Genomic DNA, 21,616 nt, shown 5'->3' on the forward strand with positions numbered 1-21,616 from the left:
TAAATAAAGTATGAAACTTGATGCTTTTTTAGAAAATACTGTTTCCGTTTATTACTGTTGTCAGAAATGCTTCTGCAGCTGTTTGACTACCATAACAAAACTTTGAGTTGTCATTGCAATTGTGTGGTGCATGTTTCTAAGGTTAGACATACTTAAATGAAAAATCAAGTCCTTTTTTCTGTTGAACTGTAGACCTGGTACTGCACTGTGATAGACCCAGGCCAGTTGGGTACAACAGAGTAGCCCTATTGGGATCCGGGAAGTGGGCGGGCAACGCTCGCCCACTGCTAAAGGATCTCCCCCCAACCTAAGAGGGGGATCCACAGGACCTGGACACCAAATGATTACGGGGGACAACTAATGAAATAACAGGGACAGGAGTGTGTTCAAAGGCACTGCTCCTGAAAGGCGTCAAGGGAGTCAGTGGCCGCCGCCCAGAGGAACTCTGCCTGGTGCAGCAGAAGGCAGATATACTGGCCACTGGATTAGCAGTTTTCTTTTCCCTGACTGACCAGAACAGGGGCTGCTTAAGGCTAATGAGAACACCTGACTCCAATTAACTTGCAAAGAGTCAGGTGAGGCCATTAAGTTAATGTGAACGCCTGACTCTAATTAAGGCCCTTCTGATACTATAAAAGGACTCACTTTAGTCAGGCTGAGGCGAGCCAGAGGAGAGGAAGTGCGGCTGAAGGGCTGGGTAATGAAGACACCCTCAAGCCACTGGTAAGGGAGCCCTAAGGTAAGGGTGAAGAAGAGAGAAGTGGGAGAGCTGTGGGGAAGTGGCCCAGGGAAATGTAGCAACTCTGGCAGTGAAAGGTGGGCTGCCAACAGCTGCTGCCGTTAGGGTCCCTGGGTCGGAACCCGTAGTAGAGGGCGGGCCCGGGTTCCCCCAACTCACCACTGCAGAAACACCTCCTGGGAGGGGAGGATTAGCCTCCTGTCCTGACAGGGGCCTAATCTATTATGGAAGAAGCCCGTAGGGACAACAGAGACTGAGAGAGTTCTCACCAACCTCCTTGCTGGCTTATGATGAAAGGGACTCAGTAGACTGTAACCCTGGCCCTAGAGAGAGAAGGGCTACATGGAGGGTCTCAGTGAGCCTCTGAGGCTAGCATAAACTGCCTGGAAGCACGAGACCCATGGGGACAAGGTCAGAGCTCTGCCACAGCACATAAATTATGAAATTTAATGTAATATGTGTATTCTTAAGCACTCTCCATGTGTGAGACGCTATCTGTGCGGACAGGAAGACAGAGTTCATGTCCAGAGAATGTGTAAGGCCTTGTCCTGCGTTGGGATCTGCTAGCGTGGACTCTGAAGTCAGTGGGACTGGGGTCCGTGACGGTGTGAGGAGGCCTTAGGAAAATGCAATCTTCAAATACAGGTTATTAATGTGTCTCTCTCATTTGGACTTTCTTCAAGTCTTAACAACTTATTATTTAATGCTTACTTTCAATGCACAGCTAGTGTTCATTATGTTCTGTGGAAAACCAGTTCAATTGGCAATTTGCATTCAAATGTTTGCAGAAGAGTATGCCTCTTTCGGGAAAATAAATTACTTTATTTTTCAGAATAAAATAGTACCATATATTGGTCAAATGTGTAATTGGTTGCTATCCTGGGAAGGAATCAGAATTACAAGTATCACAGTTAAAAAGGGATCCTTACCTGGAGGCTTCCGAAGTACAGCTGTATAAATTCATACTTGCCAGATGTGCAGAGTAGTAGGTCTCTAATAATATTAAAAGTATTTTCAGGTACATAATTTTTTTTGTGTATTAAAAGGCATGTCGCATGAGGGCATATTTCCAGCATTCTTCATTAGGAACTATAATTTTGTTTTTGCTGATTCGTCATGTAGGAAGTGGCTGAGATAACGGGCTTTTGTAAAATTTGCAGTTCGGTTCTTCAGATCCTTTCTTTTGTAAAAGTGAAATGCCTTTTGTAAGTTCTGAAAAAATCCTTTTATGGGATGAGTCCTTTCCTCACCATCCTCTCAAAGACTTTGTAGCTCTTTTGCTCCCCGATATTTTATTTTTCAGTCAAAGTACTTTCTTGGTTCCCATGAAGACGGGTAGAAAGCAGATGCTGGCTTTTTTAATGTATTTCAAGCTTGAGTAAATAATTATGTAAGCTATGGAAGTGAAGCTAGTCAGAATTTCTATTTTAAACGTGTTTGGGGGGGAATATTTCTACAAAATCCTTTCTCCGTGTTTTTAGGGTTCTCAAAAATCAGAAGGGTAAAAAACTTGGATATTACCGTTACATGAGGTCATATCAGTCAAATTTCTGGAAAAAAATTGTTATTCCATTACTATTAATAGAAGCACACAGGCATTGAGAAGAGACTGTAGAGTACTCTGTGGTCCAGTAAGGTTTAGTGTTCTGAAGTAGCAAGTATCCACCAATGCTGCACACCAAAAAAGTCTCTGCAGTTTTACAATTTTATCTTGATCAGATGCTGAAGTGACTTTTCGGATGAGTTTCCTTTAACTATAAAATAGTGCTTAAGGATGGAATTTTCAAAAATACTCCTTTTGGCTTCAGTGGGAGTACAGTTAGTCCACCGTTGAGCGCTTGTGAAAATCCCACATTAACTCCCAAGAATGGTTATCTTGATGTGTGTTCTGGTTCTGTTGGAGGGAGAAACTGATTCCATACACAAAGATTAAGGTACCATTTGTAAAAACCAAACTTCTTTTATATAAGTCCTGCCTGCTGAGTCCCTGATCTTATAAACACTTATGCATGTGAATAGTCCTGTTGAAAATATCCAGAATTTTGAAGTGGTGTCCCTCCTCCCAATGTGTTTTGTATGTGTGATTTTTCCAGAATCTGCATAATGGCTCATTGTCTAAGCGAACAAGATGAGTTCAGTTTTGTATGGCTTTTTGTTTTTCACTTGAAGAGCCAGAAGCAGGCTGTGTGGTGGTTTGCCTTTGCTTTGAGCACAGTTCATCTGTAAGCTCCTTTTAGCAGCTCCCTCACTGGTTCATACAAAATGAATGCCAGGACAGTCTGATTTTAGAGGTTCTGAGCATCCACAGCTTCCATTGGTGAGGCCCAGTTACTATTGATCCCGATTGTCTTTTTAACCCATGTTCCCCTGTGTCAAGTCTGTACTTAGAATGTCAGCTCCTCGGGACAGGCATGGTGTCCGATAGCTCTACGATGAGGTACCTACCTTACTTTTGAGCGAGTTAAACTATTAAAGTAACATTTAATGATAAAACTTAGTTTTAACTATGTGTTGCTCTCATGGTGAGGCTGGAACCTTGTTCTGACTGGATGCTTCTGAAACTTGAGCTCTCAGATTGATAGTTGCATAAATCCGGATTTGCCCTGGAAGACGTGGCTCCAATGTCACCAGTCTCAAGTATTGAGAAATCATGAATAAGGCTTCAGAAAGTCACGATTTTTTTTAAATCCATCTTTATATTTGCTTTCTGGTTTCTGAGCCTTTATTGTGCACTTGCTTCATGTTTTCAAGCCTTTTTCTCCCCAACCCAGCAAAACTAGAATTTTCATTTTTGTTGTTTTTTTTTTTAAAAGATTTTTCTCAAGAGGTTGGAGCAGTTGGAGTTTTAAGGTATCACATGCCTCATGATAAAACTGGAAATTGACAGTACTGGGACTTTTTCCTAGTGGACTCCTCTTTTTTGATATTTTCAGATTCTTTATGTAACCAAGGCACAGCAAGAGGACATTATCCTAATCCTGCTACGCCTAAGAAAAAGGCCTATTGTTACAGCGTCTTTGGCACCAGCAGTCACAGCTAAAATGGCTTCTCCATCTGACCAGTGCAATGATTTGAACCTTGATGTATAAGGAAACCATTCCCATTCCAACTCATTTCAGATAGGGTTCTTTGCTGCTGAGTTAAGACCTTATCAGTACTCTGAATTTGTTGTTGTTTGTCCCATTGTGCTAGGCAAATGCACAATAAGAGACATTTCTTGCCCAGAAAAGTTTACAATCTAAATTATGATATAGAGAAGGGCTGGGAGAAATGAAGTGATATCCCCAATTTACAGATGGGGAACTGAGGCCCAGCGAGACTAAGTGACTTGTCTAAGGCTGCACAAGATTATCTGCTCTTTGTCCCCTATTGCTTCTCTGGTAGTCTCTCTGTTTTTGGTTTTTGTTTGTTTTTTCATACAACAGTATGTTGGGAAGCTGAAGTCTTACGTTTCTAAAGTGTTCAAAAGCTACCCTGTCGTAGAAGGGTTTGAAAACACGCTTAACAGCTGAGTAATACTGAAAGGTTGAGCAAATTTTAATAAGCAACGTGAACGAACATATGAACATATGAAGCTATTGAACAGACTGAAACTATTAACAATACGCATTTCACAGTAGATGATGGTTAAACCTCCTACTGTCAGGTTTGAGTTTTAGGCTGCTGTGTAGGGATTTTTTCCCCCATGAGCTGCATAAGGGTAATCTTTTAAGAAACTTATGTTGAGAGGTACTCTTGCTTTTGTCCAGCTTTGGTTTACTATGGTCCTCTTCCCTTCCCATACATAGGAATTCTTTCTTTAGTTTTAATGACTGTTAAAGTTTATAAAAATTGTTGTGCTTGTGTACATACTTACCTATAGAAAATAAGAGACCGTCCAACTTTGTTTCAGACAACAATTCAGTTTTGAGCATCATCTACAAGTTGTCTGGGTTTTTTTTTGTTTTGTGTTAGTTTGACAGTGCATAGCTAATATCTTCTCTGCCAGCCTTTCCTAGAATCCACCTTTCATTATAATACTTAATACTTTGCACTTGTAGCCCTATTCATCCAAAGACTTAAAAGCTCTTCATAAACATTAATTAATTAGATAATACTTCTTGCTTCAAAAGAGATTTTTCTTTGCAGTGAAGGTTAAGCAGAGGAACAGAGATATTTAAAGGATTTGTTGTAGGTCACACAGCACGTTGCTGGCAGTCCCAGGAAAGAATCTAGAGGTTCCAATTGGCAGTCTTGTGAATCTCTCCCTCGGTCACTAGTATCCTGATCTAAATCCAGTATCCAACATCGTTCCTTTGAATGAAGTGGAAGGATGTTGGATATTGGATTAAGCCCCGAGTGTCAGGGCTAATGCTGCAAAATGAATTAACTGAAGAATAGAATTGCTGAAGACTTCTTATAAAATTTAAACATTGCCATTGTGCGTTGAGGATGATGACTTTATTATAACTAGAACTGGCAGCACTGCCTGTTTTACTTTAACCGTTCAGGGTGAAATTTTCCATGCTGAGTGTCTGCCACAGGCTTTTATGGAATGTTTCAACAAAAACAGTTGAGCCATTTCTGAAAAATAAGGTTTAGGAGAAAAAGTTTTGCCAATGTTAACTTCTTGTATTTAATTGGGAAGCTTTAGTTCTTCTGTATTTTGGAGCAGGAACCTGAAATTAAAGAATGCTTTTGCTATCCCTCTGAAAATCCTCCCAAATTTGGCCAAGTTGTAAATCTCTGAAAATCACCATTTGCACGTGTTCATTAGGGGTTTGTCCCCAAAATTTTCCAAAGACTGTCCATACAGAGTATGCTCTAGAGAGTCCAGGGCTTAGGTGCTGAGCTGGACTTTTCCTGACGCTATGGTGCTAGGCACCAGAAATTGGAGCAGAGAGGCTATCTTTTTTTGTATGCTCCATGTTCTGTCTGCCAGACCCCATGACAAGGGGGAAGCTATCTGACTTGGTTGCCGAGAGGTTAGGTGCATTAGTAGGGGATGGGTACAGGAATGGAGTGGGACACGCTGGGGATGTGTCGGGGGACATGGGGACAAGATCAGTCCGGGGTAGGTCAGTCTGGGGTATTGGTCGAGGGACATCTACATAGAACCCATCACCAAATATCGGCAATACCAGGAGGGATGAGCTGGAGAGCCAATGAGAAGACTGTCAGGAAAGTAACTAATACTTTCCTCATGGATTGTATTTTCTAAATGGACAGCCAACCTAATTCTCAATTACTGAGGGACAATCTCCACTCATTGATATATTTTGCTTTCCACAACCCAACCTCTGTACAACTTTACACAAGTGATGTACCCAAGTATTCATATTCTAATATGTAAACTGTATTGTTAAATCTATTCATCTAAATTTGGGTTATTGCTGATTATATACTCTATGTATCCTATGACTTTTAAAAACAAATTTTGTATTTGTGGAGAATCTAAGCACTATACCCCGATGTGCAGACACGCCTTTCCCAACCTATTTATTATAGAATATTTTTTAATTTTAGCTTTAATAAAAATTTTAAATCTGTATGTTGATTGCAAAATAGCTTTTAGTTTGCCTCCTGCATATTGCAAAAGAATCTAAGGGCAAGTCTACACGTAAAATGCTGCATTGGAATGAAGATGCTCTAAACTGATGAGCGAGCTCTCCCATCAGTTTAGTTAATCCACCTCTACGAGAGGTAGGTATGTTGGCGGGAGAGGTTCTCCTGTTGACTTAGCAATGTCTACACAGGGGGTTAGGTTGGTATTACTGTGGTCACTCAGAATCATAGAATATCAGGGTTGGAAGGGACCTCAGGAGGTCATCTAGTCCAACCCCCCGCTCAAAGCAGGACCAATCCCCAACTAAATCTCAGGTGTGGATTTGTCACATCCCTATGACGTAATTATGTAAGTCTGTAGCATAAACCAGACCTCAGCCACAGAAACATCTTTCCACATAATGCCTATGTGAACTATACTCATTAAGCTATTGCATGAGTTGTGTACATGCATTTCCAGTTTTGGTGGAAGAGAGCTGCCAGCACTTGTGAAAGCAAAAGTCTTGAAAAGTAGCTTCTAGGCTTTTTCTTTAGTTTGCTCTTACCAGTCTTGCTGTCTTAAACTTCCTCCTTTTCCAAGCATAGATTGCTATGGTTTAAAAGGACAAGCAAAGTCCTTGACTGTCATGTGACTGAAGAAGAATATTTCTTTTTTTATCGAGGTACTGCGGCACAGATCGATAGCTGATTTGATAAACCTCAGGATCATGCCTGTACATTTCTTATACGAACCAGACTTATTTTCCTGTCCCAGTGGATTTTCTAAAGTCCACAGGCCTTTGTGTTTTCTTTATTCAGTATAACCCAAGAACTTGAATTTTCTTATATTTTATCTATCATATTCTGCCTAGTTTTAAAGTTAAGTTATCTGGGATAAAACACTAGTTACAAGGATACAAGGCTAACTAAAAAGCTGAAGGATTTTTGTGTTTTTTTGTTTTTTGTTTTTTTTCATGCTAAAGTGTCCTAGTGCATGAGTTTATGCACGTTTCCCCTGAGGTGCGATCTGATGTTAGTTCCATTTAGTTCAACAGCCAAATGGGTTTTGCTGACAATGCTGTGACTTAGAAAGTCTGATCAGCAAATTTAAATAAATGGGAGGGCACAGTTCTTGCTTCCAGCTGGGATTAAACTGTTTTTTGTGGCGAACAGTGTTTGCTTCGTACTAACTAGCAATTTGAAAAACCACAAGACATGCTGCAGCTAAGTGAACTTGACAAACCACAGGCTTGCAGTTAGGTTCAAAAGGAGACTTGGTAGGGTAAAAATGAAAGGGGTGGGACATGGGCGGAGGAGTTGAAATGACAGGTCAGCAGTTTGATGGGATACTTCTGCGTGTCTGCCAAACAATAAGTGGGAATGAGGAAAGTGGTACCAGCTCATGAAATGTCACATTGTGTTATGAAATGTCCAGGGTACTGCATTAATCTTTAGAGACACAAAAGATGTAGAGTAGGGATGCCCAAACTGTTGCATGGGAGCTTGATGTTCCATCAATTGACTTCACAACTTCTTTTAATAAGAAGGTGGTATGTGAACTAATAACGTTTGGGAACCACTGATCTAGAGTATAAAAGTATATAGAAGATAACTGTGCTGGAGGGTGAGTTAAACTGAATAAAAAGGAGAAATAGAATGTGAGTATATGGAAAGCACTGAGTACCACCAACTGTGAGAAGAATGTTAACAGAACTGTAAAACTTTTCATCCAACTTCTAAATTAATGTACACACTTAACTTTACTGTACTTAGGAATATATTATGTTTTCATCTAGCTGTTTCAGTGACCGATGGTAGTGGGGCTGTAAAAATACCAGACTGGTTGTACGGGGTAAAAGAAAGAATGAGTGAATGAAAGGAACAAGTCTTGAATCATTCATCTTTTTGATGAATCTCTGGAGATTTAAAAAGGAAGTCTAAAGAGTGATTTTAGAAAAATCCAAGTCTCCGTAATTTAGACAAGTTTATGGTTTTGCTTCTAAGGGTTCCTCACACATACACTATTCTGATAGGATAGTCGTCACTGATTAGAAATAATTTTGGACAGAGTTAAATCCGTATATGTTAGTTGTATTTACTTGGAAAAAAACACTTCTCAAATTTAGAACCAGTTGTGCATGGCATGCCATAGGAGCAGTGCTTTCATTTCTCTGGTTTAAAGAACTTGTCCTCCTCAGGTAGATAAATGGGATGCAGAAGTTGCCTGGAGTAGTATGTATTTGTCCAATACAGTGAATGCTTTTAGTCCTATTCATTTGATACTGCAGCTGTTAACTATTTAGTGTATTTAGTTTTGATGAATGCATGGTTATCGCTATGTGTAGTTTCAAACTTGACACTACAAATGAAAACAGACAAGCCATGTTAAAGTAACTAAGAATCCAGCAGCCTGTGAATATACATATATTGTATGTTGTGTTGTCTGTACTGGCTTGTCCTTGAATGAAATCCTGTTCTAGATTTGTGCCCTGATATTCAGAATCCTCCTTGGAACCGGCCTTTGCTAACTGAGATCACTTCTCCATGTGCAACCATGACCTCCCATGACAGTCACACTTCACTGGAGGAATAAAATTGTCCATGGGGAAGAGTTGAGAACACAAAAGACAGAATTTTCACAAGAGCTGGACATAGACAAAGGATGTTATTCTCTCAAGAGATGGATGATCATGGAACTGGCGACTAGTGGGGAGGGGGACACAAAAGGGGCACCAGCCAAAGGAGGGGCACGTGGCCTTACCACTTAACTCCTGCTTGCCCCAGCCCGGGGCCCCCACGCTCTCCCCTGGGAGTGGGAGACTGTAGCAGCCAGGCAGCATAGCCAGTAGAGGAGGCGTTCTGGCCCTGCCTCTTCTCTTCCAGATGCTGGCCTTTCTTCTCTCCCACACCCAATATGTTTGGGGAAGGTCATGTGACCCCCCCCCGCCCCAGTCACCATTCCTCAATACACACAAACAAAACTGTAAACTCAACAAGCTGTTTTTTCAGAACCCGAGGCGGAAGAAAGAGTTCCTTTTTTCTACGTGTGTGGAGGGGTGCTCGGATGTTACCCTAAGGCAGGGATGGGCAAACTTTTTGGCTCGAGGGCCACATCTGGGTATGGAAATTGTATGGCAGGCCATGAACGCTCATGAAGTTGGGGTTGGGGTGCAGGAGCGGGTGAGGGCTCTGGAGTGGGGCTGGAGATGAGGAGTTTGGGGTGTAGGAAGGTGCTCTGGGCTGGCACTGAGGGGTTCAGAGTGCAGGAGGGGGATCAAGGCTGGGGCAGAGGGTTGGTTACAGGGGAGCCTCGGGGTGCAGGCTCCGGGTGGCTCTTATATCAAGCACTTCCCAGAAGCAGGTGCCATGTCCCCACTCTGGCTCCTACATGGAGCCATGGCCAGACAGCTGTGCGTGCTGCCCTGTTCGCAGGCACCGCCCTTGCATCTCCCATTGGCCGCAGTGGAGAGCGGAGACCCATGGCTGCCCCTACACATAAGAGCTGGAGTGGGGACCATGCCGCTGCTTCTGGGAGCCATGTGGAGTGGCTCCCTGGGTAGAGAGCTGGAGCGGGACAAGCCTGATCCCCAGTGGGAGCTCAAGGGCTGGCTTAAAACGGCTGGCGGGCCGGATTCAGCCCGCGGGCCATAGGTTGCCCACCCCTGCCCTGAGGGGTGTCATGTAAGCAGCTAGACGAGAACTGAACAGTAGTGTAGTATTGCTAGTCGAAAACTAATGAGAGCTTGTGAGAAAATTAGTGCTAGCCTTCAATACTGATTTTAGGATAATTATTTGAATAGTTCACTTAAAGGTCTGTCTACCCTAGAAGCGTGGTGAAGCACCAAGTTAATATAGTTGTACTCCAACCTTCTTTTAAAATGTTGTTTGCTCTGTAGACAGGAATCAAACATGTTATAACTAATTTCTAATATATTATGCCAAACAGGGAACCTCCGCAAAATTGGGACAGATCCTCAGCTGATCTGAAGTGGCATACTCCACTAACTTCGGTGGAGCGCCACTGACTTACCCCACTTGAGGATCAGGCCCTACTGTATTCTAAGTGCAGGGTGAGAACTAAAAAAAGGAATGTTAATGATAAGCTTCTTTTTAGTTGAAATAACTTTCTGCAAATTCAAATGACTTTCAGCTGTGTTTCAGAATTCTAAAAAGCTGAGTTGGGATAATATCATTGTGGACTGTGGGGAATCATCTGATGTACTCCACATGGATATATTTATTTCTTATGGAAAGAGCCAACTTACTTGCAAGTTGAAATGTAATATAAAAATATCTAATTTAATAGTAACTAGTGTTAGTAGTATTGTGACCACTGCTCAGTAACTCTCTCCAGATTACATACCACTGTAGTCGGTTTTGTTAGTTTGTTGAGGTTGCTTTTACATTCCTGTTGTTTGGAACACTTTTTCATTGGTTTTGCTGGATACAAACAAAAATATGTACTATTACTGGTATTGTTTAGATGTTTGAGGTTCACAGTGACCGTTCCTTGGTTGCTGGTTTCTAAGTGCTCTTTAATTAGAAGTACCTGTAACATTATTGTTGCAGAGTCTTTATTTCTAAAATATTTTTTAAAATTCTCCATTATGCAGATCTAACAAGTCTGTTGAAAACTACAAGTACATAGCAATGCTTCAGAGCCTCTGCTTCATAATTAGAAGAGGCAACTTCCTATTCTGAGGAGAAAGTATCTCCTCTCTGGTAGCTGTGGAATGCCAGATGAGCCATTCCATAGCTGGTCTGTTCCCATATATAGCCAGGACACTCATTGCAGTGACCCAAGGACTTATTCACCTGACAGCCTAACACAGAGGCAGCCTTTATTTCCCAGCTGGCTGACATTCAGTCAGCTGCAATACAATTTTGTAAAAAAGTCATGGGGGCTATAGTTGGCTCTTGCTATTTGACTATCTTCCTCCCCTCTGCCTCCGCGCCCCACCCCCCAACCACCACCACCACCGCCACCACCACCCTGGGTTGGGGGAGAAAGCAGGATGGTTAAGCAGGGAGATGCAGAGAGAGGCTTTGTGACTTGAAGCCCTAAGGCTACTTGGCATCCAAAATGTAAAGAAATAAATACTACTCAAATCAAAGTGATAGGATACTCAGCATTTTAGCTTCTTGTACTGTTTGTTCTTATTGTCGGTGCAGTTTTCCAGGTACAAATTACTTTAGGTGCTTTTGTTTTGTTTTGAGGAAAACTCATAGCCTAATTGAGTAATTTATGTTGGGTCTTTTCCTTTCATAAAGAATCCTGTAGATGGGTATGTGTTCAATGGTTTATCAAACTATTAAAACATACTCATCACGTTGTTGACAGTTTTTCATTTAATTAAGGAAATGTGCCCCATTCTTCAGGGGATGGCTTTCATGGACTTCTGGTTTTTATTTTCTATATTGATTGTGTAGTGGCCGCCTAAGGTAGACAGACTTGTCAGCAATCATGTAGGTTGGTGTGTGTGTGTGTGCGCGCTCATTTATTAAATGGTGATTTATACTTCACTACTTCTTAAGAAATCATGGCTAATTTAATTCAGGATTTGTAAAATACCTTGAGGTTCTAAGAAGGAAGATGTTACATAAGTGAAACTATTCTAATAGTCACAATAAGCTAATCAGAGTTGACTGTTATGAGTAATTGTTCCTAAAATCTTCATGGATTAAAACTTACTCAGTTGGGGGTTGTTTTTTTTAGTTCTTCTCTGCACCCTCCATCCTCCTCCCTCCTCCCCCGGATCAGTTAATCTGAATAAAAGAAATAGTTTTGTAACTAACAGTTTCTCAGTTTCTTCTGCGTCTTCCTTCTCAGATTAAGTATTGCCTGTATCTTTGTTTACTTTTTAAGAATCATTTACAAGAAGATTTAGATTTTTAGTCTGAAAGCAATATTAGAATCTGAAAATGGTAGAATAGAACATATTGGATCATTGTTCTAACTAGTCTTGTACCCAAACTGGTTACAGCTAGTACCTGATGATTCAGAGGAAAGAAGAAGAAAAAGTCCATGAGAGAAGAGATGCTGAGTTGCTGAAGAAAAGATTCCTTCCCAACTCTGAACGGGGAAGAAAATATGATGTGCTGAAGCAGGAGGCTACTGTTGAATTATCCTAAATATCTGTAGCTAGTAATTAAATCTAGGTGTTGTCAGTGTTTTTTAATGTATTTAACACTACTCATTATCTCAGAGCAATGAATAGCAAATTATACAGGTTGACTATGCTGTGTGAAGAACAAATATTTCCTCTCGATGAAGTTGAAGACAAGAAAGTTTAGAATCAACAAGTATTGTATTTCCTTTTTCTCTTGGTGTATAGCAAGGTAAACAGGGAATGACCAGTTTTCATTATTCATTTTTATATAATGTAAATAGCTTTTTATGTTTTGTGATGGGTTTGTCCTAGATCCACACGCTATTGAACGAAGGGGAAGTTTGGATTCAAATCTGGACTCCATGGGCACGGATTTATACGAACCGTAATTTAGTCGTATCTGACTACTCTTTAACCAAGCCATTGCAGTTGCTCGTTACGTGCATTTTCTTCCCTTCTTAGAGCCATATTCATTTTTTCTTATTTGAGCCTCTCTCATCATCTGCTGGGGCATGGCTTGCACTTGCACAAAGCTAAGCACCTTCAGAAGTTGCTTCGTTTTGGGAACCCCATACCTAACATGTGGTTAGAAAAGGATGGTCCTTTCCCCATGGCATATAAGCCAACTGAACACCACCTTCCCTGCCCCTTGTGTTTGAAATCAATCCGGTGTCCCTGCAATCCTTCTCCATGGTTATTATTAGCTGAAAATGTAGATTATCACCATCAGACTTCATCAACATGCTATTCATATACTAATTCAGCAAACCGATACATTAAACCTATTTGATCTTAGCAGTGTAATGGACTTCCAAGGTGTGTGTCTGGGAAAAGCAGAAAATGAGGGGGAAGGTGTGGGTGAAAGCAGGGTGATTGAGGATAGATTATAAAATTGGGAGTGTAGAGGTACAGAACAGAAAAAGGGAACAAGAGGGAAAATAATGTAATATGGCAAAGAGCAAGGGACATTGGCTGAACAAAGTAAGAATATGACAGAAAAGGTAAAAATGCTGTGGTATTTTCCCTCTCTCTAGGAACTTACATGGCCTCCCACGAAATTGAAAGTAATTTTTCTTCCTTCTTGCCAACAGGAGAAGGAATTAGAGCAAAGTAGGTATAAAGAGAAGGAAGAAAGGAGGAAAGGCAAGAACATATGCACATAGCTTTTAAGTGAACTTGGTAAATTTTGATCAACTGGAGAAACTAGAATGTCAAGAAGTGTATGTCTTCATCAGAATTAAAAACATTTTTATTGTAAACTGTTTTAGTATATAGACCCACAGATCTTTAAAACTTGCTCTTTCTGAAAGTTTTTGACAAGTGTGATGTAAAGTATTGCAAGATCATTTAGAATGGAAGATGGTGCCATATAATTGAAGAGGTGATTGTCCTTAGTTGTGACCAGATTCAGTCTTCGTGGAAACCAGCATATCTCGTATTGAAGTTCATGAAAGTTGTGCATATTTGACCAGAGCTGAATTTGGATTCTTGTGCATGTCGCATAATTTTACTCTGTTATAAGTTGAATCACGTTTTGTGTGTGTGTGTGTGTGTGTGCACGTGCATGCACGTGGCTTAGAGTTGAGAAAATTGAAGCTGATGGCAGCAAAACTTTTCATTTTCTGTGCCTCATAAAGTTTTAGAGTAAATTTAGGTCTTGAAGTTTTTTCAGCGTTCTTGTAGAATGAGTAACTCAGCTGAGTGTAGTCTCTCTACTAAATGTGAACTTGCAAATGGTTTAAATGTCTCTTCACTGCATTTAAATTTACAACAGATTTACATGCTTTAACATTTCTGGATCTTAATATTCCTTTTAGGGCCCTGTGAACCTTAAACTTGCAATGACTGTTCAGCATTTTTTCCCTTCAGTTTTGACATGCTGTCAATTTGACTAACATAACATTCTTCCCATGAAATGGAATTTTAAACCTAAAAATGTTTAACCTGAACATTGGAAGAACTAGGTTGGTGCATGTGAGAAATGTGGAAGAGGATGAGTCTACAAAAATAGAAATCTAAGGAAAATGGAAAGGAATATGACTCTTACTGTGTGTATTTGTATGTCCGTGTTTCACATGTATGCATACAAACTTTCAATCTTATTAGTTATGTGTGCAGGTGTTGTGGTTTGTAAGCAAATGTTTGTTTGTGACTTGAATAATTAACTGTAGTAGGACAATTAAAAGTCTTTCTCAGAGGTGGTTGGTTGTGTTTTTTTCTGCCTGTATGCTGCTGTGGAATTATGACTGACCTCTGCCCTCCAAAGCAGCATGTGTCCACAGCATTACACACTGTAACACGAACAGAATCGTGGAACTTTCATAAACTTTAACACAAGATTCTCAGTCTCTCTCTTATTTCACATTAGTGTGCTCTAAGGGGGAAAGTACAGTAGGTTTCAACTTCTAATCAAACTGAGAGCTCAAACATTACTTTATATTTTATCTAGGACTTTTACAACTAATAAGCTTACACAGTGAGAGACTAGAAATTGTGTGTGTGATAGCCTGTTAGAGATGCACTGCTGATTTTTAGAAATCTGAAGAATGTTTTTATGAACATAACTGAGAGCAGATATAACTCATGATTTTAGATTACTATCGTATTTTTTCTTACATGAAATCTAAAATGAAATTTATATTTCTCATGTGAAACAGCTTTGTGAATTTAGTGAAATGAACGTTACACGTAATATAACACCACATTTTATATCTGCAAACTTAATGTATAATATTTTCACTTCAGTCTTTGAAACACTTGAATTCAGAGATGTGCCTGCAACTGATAGTTAACTTTTTCCCAGCCATATACTAAGATATCGGTTATTTTCTTTCCAAGTGTTGGGAGGAAGGTAACAGCTTTACAAATCAGTCGTTTTCCACAAGATCTCATTAACCCATAAAAGACCAGTAAGTTAATTTGACAGTTAAATGAATGCTTGGGCAGGTGTGTTTGCATTTTGTATAGGGTAACTAAGCTTCATAGATACTGGATTTTTTTCCTAATTTTCAGGAACTGTTCTATTGTATTACCTGAGATGATGAAACTGGCATTTTTTCATGATTCCGCCCCCCCCCAATATAAACCTAAAACATCTGTTCCTGTTGATGCGCTGTTTAGCCTTAGTAGCACTGTTGGGCTGTGACAGCAGCCAGCCAGAGGGAAGGACACCTGGGTCTGTCCTGGATATATATAAAAAAAAATTATATATATTTTTTTTAATTGGACCAACTTCTGTTGGTGAGAGAGACAAGTTTTCGAGCTTACATACCTTGTGTGTCTAATATCCTAGGACCAACACGGCTTCAGCAACACTGGATCTGGTACTCCACCTTATATGTGAGACAGTTACTTGACAGAAAAGCCTGGAGGAAAGGAGGTCTGGATGGGAGCCAACACAGGCCTGCCATTCAAAAATCTTCCATATCATGTTAGATCAGGGAGAGAGCCTGCAGAACAGAGGGAAGAAATAAGAGAACACAAGACAAGATAAATGGGAGGAGGAGGAAAAATTAAGTAGAATTAAAGCAGAGGTGTGAGGAGGAGATAAAAATAAAGGAGAAGGGCCTACAGTTGGGGCTGGGACAGAAGAAAACAAACAGATACACATGGTATACTAAAGAAGGGAAGATGAAACAATAGTCACATCTGTTTGGAAAATATGGGCACCCTAAGCATCACAGTAACAATGTTAGTTAGTTAACCACTGAATATAAACATAGCTTATTTTGTTACCACCAGCCCTCATGGTAAGGGATCGGTGAGTAGATTTTGTGCATTAGCTGGTAAAGCTTCATAAGTTCTTAAGACCGAATAAGAATACTCGGGTATGGACAGTAGGGGTCAAGTATTGCCCACAGATATACTCATGTAACGCTCACTGAGGTCAATAGGTGAGTGTGCAGATAACGTGATTGCAGAATGTGGCCTATAATTAGGGCCCTACCAAATTCATGGCCATGAAAAATGCATCACGGACCGTGAAATCTGATCTCCCCGTGAAATGTGGCTGTTGTAGGAGAGACCAGATTTCACAGAGTTGGGCAGCCAGAAAGCGGCAACTGCTGCCCGGGAGCTCAGCACTGAAGGCAGAGCTTGGCTTCAGAGCTCAGTGGCCGGCCAGCAGCTGTCCAGCTCTGAAAGCGGCAGCACAGAAGTAAGGGTGATAATACCATGACCCCCTGGTACAATAGGCTTGCGACCTCCCTCCCACAACGACCACATTTGGAGTCAGGACCCCCACGGTTACATTACCGTGAAATTTCCCATTTAAATATCTGAAACACTGAAATTTATGATTTTTAAAATCCTTTGACCATGAAATTTAACCAGAATTGACCATGAATTTGGTAGGGCCCTACCTATAGTGGGTGGACACATGTGAAATTGTTATAGTAAATACAGTGCAGACCATATACTCAGGTACCACATGCAATTGTATTATAAAATTACTTTAAGCAAACTTACTGGTAAAGCATGTTAATGCAATGTTGTGGTGGAGAATTTTGTGGGAAATTATGAAATTGTTTCCTATGACCATGAGGCTGTATTTAAACTAGCAGGTTTTTACCTTAGCAGGAAGGATGGACTCCTATGTCTCTAACTTACACGTGTCTTCAGGTAGAAAATAAAATGCACTTTTTATAAAAAAAAAAGGCCAAATTTTAGTTTGGCTCATCACCAATAGTGCTGGCAATAAAACAAATTACAAAAGATGAAAATTTAAAATGCTTTGTTCACTACATGTAAGCTGTGTAATATATTCACACAGTCTCTAGTTGGGCATATTAATTAATCTTCAATACTGACATAGAAAGAATTTCAGATGAAATAAGTATTTCACAAATTTTTTCATAATGCAGTGTAAGCTCCTTGTGGCTCTGCTGGTTAGAACTGCTGCCTGTGGAACATGGTAGTCCTCATTAGTCTGGCCTGTAGTGATGTGGAGCAATAGTCTACAAAATGTGGACATTCTAGAAGGTGCAGAGCTTCTCCTGTGGAAGTACAGATGACCTTCAGTGAGACATATTTGCAGGTTTGGCCCTAAGCTACTTCTGACATTAGCTGCTATTTTGCAGACACAAAACACATTTGCTCAAGGTCAGAATAAATGAAGGAACCGTTGACATTTTTCTTTTAAAAAAAATTAAAGCAAGAGAGTGCGAAAGTTGCAGTTGGCAATGCCGTTTTGCATGGAGGTGCATTTTACCAATCAGTTTATACTTACTATCAAAGCAAAGTTTTTTTTTAAATGTGTATATTATCTCTGCAGCTTTGGCTGACTTTGTGTACATTTAATGTTTGAGACTGTCTCTCTGTTAGTAAGAGAAATAGAATGGATAATTTACATACTTTGGGACCAAGAGGAATTACAAGGGTGAGCCCAGGTAGCCACAGACTTCAACGATATACCTTTTATTAATCCTGTTCATTGTATGAGTCACCTAAATGATTTTATTTGAAAAACAAAATCAAAGAATTCAACTGCTAATACCTAGGGCAGACCTGTTCCTTTCATTTTTACCCATTCTTTTCATAATGATTCACCAGGCATTTAAGTTACCACTTGTCTCTCCTTCAATGCATTTGAATGCTACTAAAAAAATAAGACAGACACAACAGAAGTACCACACAGGAATCTCTGCTTAACTTTATTTTGATATTTCCAGTATTCCTTCTGTAGTCTTTCAGGCTTTTGCTGCTCAGCGTGCCGCTATCCAGAGTGGCAGCGGGCTAAGAATGTGGAAGTGGAAAGCCAGAAACTCTCCATCAGTGCCATCTCCTGTGCTTAGATGCCACTTCGTACTAGCCTCACAGCTTGCCATGGTTTACTAACAACCAGAGTGGAGGTAGGGTGGACTGGCAGCAGAAGGGAGGGGAGAGAATAGAATTTCTGCTGGCAGAGTTTCAGCAGTTAGTCTGTGACATAAAGCACAATGATGTTCCTTGGCCACAGTTGTGGTGGAGGCTGAGATCTTTCTCCTCCATCATCGCCGCCATCATTGTCAAGTCCCATGAAGTGGACCTGTTCAAGCTGATTAACCCAGACGGCTTCCAATCCATTTGAATCAAGGGTTTGTCAGTCATGCCATTGATGAGGCATCGCAGGTTTTCATCATATGAAACATTGGTTACACAAACTTCTTTGTTACTCATCATTTTTAAAAAGACTCATTTAAAATAAAAAATCCGAACACTTGGAAGGGCCTGAAGACCGAGCAACAGAAAATGTGGGGTGGCAAACAACATGAGTAAAAATTCCTGACTTTTATATGAACATAATGTTTTAGCAAATGTTTTTAGTGATCAAGCTATTCCCAGCAGTTTGAGACTGGGTACACATTTACAGGGTTGTAGCAAACGTGTGTGCAGCTGATGTAATATATACTCTTTTTTCAACTTATGTTCTAGAAAACTTGGACGTGCCTTCATATGTAAGAACTTGAAAATATGAAACAAAACATTGTCTCCCCCCCAGCACCTCACTCTCAAGTTATGAACATCTGAAAGAGCGAATTCAGATTTCTCTGTCATTCTTAGTGGAAATCTTTCAGACCCTTTCTAAACTTGACTGATTGCGTAGGTCAATAAAGATTTGGAATTTAAGAGACTTGTTAGCAAGCACTTAAAAGGTGGTGCCATTGTTCTTGTACGTTTATTTTAAGCTGTGTCAGTGGCCATGGAGTGAAGGATGCAAGGAAACAATGTGAAGTTGGCTGGAGTTTATCTTCGCATCTTAAAATAACACAGATGCCTCACAGAATGACATGATCTGTAGTGACATTTTAGCTCTGTTGGCACACTGTAAAGTAGCCAACTGGGACACCATAGATAGACTTCAGCTTTGAAGCTTTGCAATTACTGTCTCAATACCTAATTTTTAAACTGCAAAATAAATTATTATAAATAAAACATTACCTCTTCAATCAAAATTACCTCTTGTAAAGCTTAACAGTAATTGTCAGCAGCCACATGAGAACAATACAGCTGTTGTAAAAACTGTTCCACACCCAAGGACGTTGAGCTTTTATTTCATAGTGTATGCTTGTCTAAAGTAAAATTTATCCCTATGCTTTTCATGAGGCTTCTCAAAGGCATCAGGGACATGTACTACAGGAAACAGTGTGCTTGAGAATGTTCAATAAAGGCAATAGAAGAGGTATGCACGCCCATGGAAGTGTTTAAAAAAAAAGTATAAATATGAAACAAGCAGAACTAAATCCCAACTGCTCTTCTGGTTTTTAAAGATCGGCTTGTGCAGTTGTGTAGTCTTTGCTGTAAACAAACGCACACATTCCTGATGATAAAGTCCTTGTTATTACTTATTTGTAATTGCCCATGTTGTGAGTTGCCTCCATACCACTGCCACAGAATGGATCAAGGGACACGCAAGGAACTGGGGCCCATTTATATGTGCTGTTTTAGCCATTTTTTCAGCCACCCGCTGGCTGTGCTGTCAATGGTATGTTTACCTCCTCAATTTAGCTAGCACCCAACCTAAAGAAGAAGGACAACTGTACCCTCCCTGGATTGGTAGTCTGACACCTTAATAGCACTTAATAGACCTACTGGAGAATACAGTCTATCATCACTGTCCAGACATCATCACTGACTACATTATGGATATAACTCTGTTGCACACTCTGCTTCGCATCCCAGTCAAAAAAGGTGTGAAGTAAGGAGACAGGGTTTCACCGAAACTCTTCAGAGCCTTTTTAGAAATGGTAATGAGGCGGATGAACTGGAAGGGTGGAATCAGCGTCAATGGAGAGCAGTTAAACCACCTCAAATTTGCAGACAATATCGTCTTGATTGTTGAAAACACTATCAAACTACAGAAAATGCTGTAAGAACTCGACACAAAAAGCAGCCAAGTCGAACTGAAAATGAACCGCTCTAAAACAAAAATTTATGTGGTCTGATGCCTTGCCAAAAGCCCAAATAGTCCAGGGACAACAAATAGAGGTTGAACAATACGTTTATTTGGGGCAAGAAATTAACGTGTGTCACAATCAGGAAGGCGAACACTTGTGAAGAAAGAAAGCTGGTTGGCATGCGTTCAGTTCTATCAAGGATGTCCACCAAGGAAAAATCAACAAGGCAACATGTGCCAACCTCTTCAACTCAACAGTATCGCCAGCAATGTTGTACGACACTGAAATGTGGGTGCTGACGAAGATAGAGGAGAACAACCCTCTGTCATGGAGAGGGCGATGGAAAGAAGAATTCTGGGGATTTCAGTCCGCAACTGACTCCCCAATGAAGTGATCAGAGAGCAGAGTGGAGTGCAGGACGTCGTCGTTGAAAGCAGGTAAAGCAAAATGCAATGGGCCGGGCATATAGCTAGGCTCACTGACAACAGATGAACTACAGCTGTTGCCGAGTGGTACCCACAGAACCTGAAATGACCACTCGACTGACCTCCAAAGAGATGGGAAGATTTTTATCATGGAAAGGCTTGGCCCCAAATGGAGAAAGAAAGCCACGATAAGAAAGGAAGACATGTTGTGATTGGCACAATCTATATGAGGGCTGAAGGACCGCTCAATCAAGGTGATTAGTTGCCTAGCACAATGGGATTGTAATCCCTGTTGGAGCTTCTAGACATATCTGTAATACAAATATTAATGAAGAGTTCACAGAATCTTCTATCTGATTTTACACTGATGGGATTTAATTTTCTTTTTAAACAGTTCACAGATACTTAGGAGGAGAGAAGTAACTTGTAGTCGTTTTAGCATTAAGCTGAGCTAAAACAGGTTTAGGTCAGGACATGGTTGAATTTAGAAAGTTTATGCATAGCTTTTGGATTAGCTGTTGTCAAACTGATACTCTTCAAATCAGGGTGGGGACTGAATCTGATAGACATAACACTTTGATACTCATTGTTTCTTGGATCAACGGCATTAGACGGAAGTATTACCAGTGTATAAACTCTGAGATTTTAGAGAAAAATATCCTTAGTAACTTAATTAAAAGGACGTATATTGCATAGTGACCAACTCTTAAGCCAATCAACATTTGAGTAGGTGGAATAATAAAGGGCAAGGCAGTCAAATATATCCAGATAAGTAATGCTCATCCATATATGAGGGGATGTTTTTGGCACTGTCCTATGAATTCAGTAACTTAACCTTTGCAAAGGACATGTTAATGTGGTTAGTAATATGTTTAGAAACGGAAGGGAATTAATTTGCTTCAAAAGACTATCCACTCCCTTAACTCTGATTTAGAATATAGTAAA

At 40.3% G+C, this 21,616-nt stretch overlaps 1 protein-coding gene across 5 annotated transcripts in view; it reads left to right on the plus strand.

The window, feature by feature from the left end:
- Window positions 1-21,616, plus strand: part of PDLIM5 (PDZ and LIM domain 5) — a 180,955-nt gene that overhangs the window by 58,634 nt on the left and 100,705 nt on the right. The window lies entirely within an intron of this gene.

This window comes from Lepidochelys olivacea (assembly GCF_965140295.1).
Source record: "Lepidochelys olivacea isolate rLepOli2 genome assembly, chromosome: 4".
NCBI classification, from domain to species: domain Eukaryota; kingdom Metazoa; phylum Chordata; order Testudines; family Cheloniidae; genus Lepidochelys; species Lepidochelys olivacea.